The following is a 2,788-nucleotide window of genomic DNA, read 5'->3' as shown; positions in this document are numbered from 1 at the left end:
TGCTGCAGACAGTGAATGTGTTTACATTAATGCTCTGTACAGGTCACACTGATGCTGCAGACAGTGAATGTTTTTACATTAATGCTCTGTACAGGGCACACAAAATCCAAACCTTATGGTTTTCAGACAAACATTTTCTTTATTTGGAAAAAAAGGCCAAAAATTATTAATAAATTAAAAAAGAAACAACAGGTTTGCTGTACTTGTAGGGCCGCACAATTTGGCCAAATGTTGTTTTTATCTATCAATAAAACTAATAATGATTATGGTTATTATTTCTAAATAAAAACATTACACAAAATAAGGAATATTATTTTTGTAATAACACTATTTCACTATAATATACAAAACTGAGTATTTAAGAATAAACATAATAATAAATATATCTGCAAGAAAAAAAAAGTACACTTCTTTACCCTGGAGAAAAACGTAAGGTTTGCTAATGTTTACCTCAAAGTTCGTAATTATTTTAGCAGTTTTTACTCAAATTAGGGTTTTGTGAGCAATAATGACTACTCAATTAATGTAATTTCTTTTTCATTCATACTCTTCGCCGGAGGGCGCCCTCGTATGGAAAGCCATCGTAACATTTAATCTATAAGCCATACTAGTATCTATTTTCATGGTACTAGTATCTATATTTCAGATACCAGTATTTTTTTCCATTAGGTACTAGTGCTTATTCTTTAGCTACTAGTGTTTATTCTTTAGGTACTAGTGCTTATTCATTAGGTACTAGTACTTATTATTAGATACTAGTACCTATTTAATAGATACTAGTAGTTATTCATTAGGTACTAGTACTTATTATTAGATACTAGTACCTATTTAATAGATACTAGTAGTTATTCATTAGGTACTAGTACTTATTATTAGATACTAGTACCTATTTAATAGATACTAGTAGTTATTCATTAGGTACTAGTACTTATTATTAGATACTAGTACCTATTTAATAGATACTAGTAGTTATTCATTAGGTACTAGTACTTATTATTAGATACTAGTACCTATTTAATAGATACTAGTAGTTATTCATTAGGTACTAGTACTTATTATTAGATACTAGTACCTATTTAATAGATACTAGTAGTTATTCATTAGGTACTAGTACTTATTATTAGATACTAGTACCTATTTAATAGATACTAGTAGTTATTCATTAGGTACTAGTACTTATTATTAGATACTAGTACCTATTTAATAGATACTAGTAGTTATTCATTAGGTACTAGTACTTATTATTAGATACTAGTACCTATTTAATAGATACTAGTAGTTATTCATTAGGTACTAGTACTTATTATTAGATACTAGTACCTATTTAATAGATACTAGTAGTTATTCATTAGGTACTAGTACTTATTATTAGATACTAGTACTCATTCATTAGATACTAGTACTTGTTCATTAGATACTAGTACTTATTTTTTAGATACTAGTACTTATTTATTAGAAACTAGTACTCATTCATTAGATACTAGTACTTATTCAATAGATACTAGTACACATTTATTAGATACTAGTACTTATTCGAAATGTTACTAGTATAATTTTTTATTTTACTAGTACATTTTTTAATTGAACTCTACTGTAGCCATTTGGACTAGTCATAACATAAGGCAAGTAAAAAAGCAGATCTGACTAGTAAAATAAGAATCGTTACTAGTAGTAATTACAAAAGATACTAGTGTCTATTAAATAGGTAGTAGTATCTAATGAATAAGTACCAGTATCTAACAAATAAGTACTAGTATCTAATGAATAACTACTAGTATCTATTAAATAGGTACTAGTATCTAATGAATGCTTACTAGTGATATTTAAATAGATACTAGTCACTATTGCAATAATTACTAGTCAGAAATTAAATTTATTATTATGTTTATTCTTAAATACTCAGTTTTGTATATTATAGTGAAATAGTGTTATTACAAAAATAATATTCCTTATTTTGTGTAATGTTTTTATTTAGAAATAATAACCATAATCATTATTAGTTTTATTGATAGATAAAAAAAATTTTTTGGCCAAATTGTGCGGCCCTACAAGTACAGAAAACCTGGTGTTTCTTTTTTAATTTATTAATAATTATTGGCCTTTTTTCCAAATAAAGTACTAGTATCTAATGAATGAGTACTAGTTTCTAATAAATAAGCACTAGTACATAATGAATAAGTACTAGTATCTAATAAATAAGTACTAGTATCTAAAAAATAAGTACTAGTATCTAATGGACAAGTACTAGTATCTAATAATAAGTACTAGTACCTGATGAATAAGTACTAGTGTCTATTTAATAGGTACTAGTCTCTAATGAATGAGTACTAGTATCTAAAAAATATGTACTAGTACCTAATGAATAACTACTAGTGCATAAAAATTAAGTACTAGTCACTAGTGGAATACATACTAGTCAAAACTGAATAGTTGATATCTCAATGACGGATCCCCATAGAAGTCAATGGCAAAATTTTTTTTTTTTTTTACTAGTAACAATATAATAGTTACTAGTCACTATTGAAATAAGTACTAGTCACTATTGAATAAGTACTAGTATCTAATGAATAAGTACTAGTATCTAATAAATAAGTACTAGTATGTAATCAATAAATACTAGTATCTAATGAATAAGTACTAGTACCTAATCAATAAGTACTAGTATCTAATGAATAAGTACTAGTACCTAATAAATAAGCACTAGTATCTAATGAATAAGTACTAGTATCTAATGAATAAGTACTAGTACCTAATAAATAAGCACTAGTATCTAATGAATAAGTACTAG

This window comes from Sinocyclocheilus grahami, unplaced genomic scaffold (assembly GCF_001515645.1).
Source record: "Sinocyclocheilus grahami isolate Dianchi unplaced genomic scaffold, SAMN03320097.WGS_v1.1 scaffold1079.1, whole genome shotgun sequence".
In the NCBI taxonomy this organism is placed as follows: domain Eukaryota; kingdom Metazoa; phylum Chordata; class Actinopteri; order Cypriniformes; family Cyprinidae; genus Sinocyclocheilus; species Sinocyclocheilus grahami.
Note: the sequence above shows the minus strand (reverse complement) of the source record.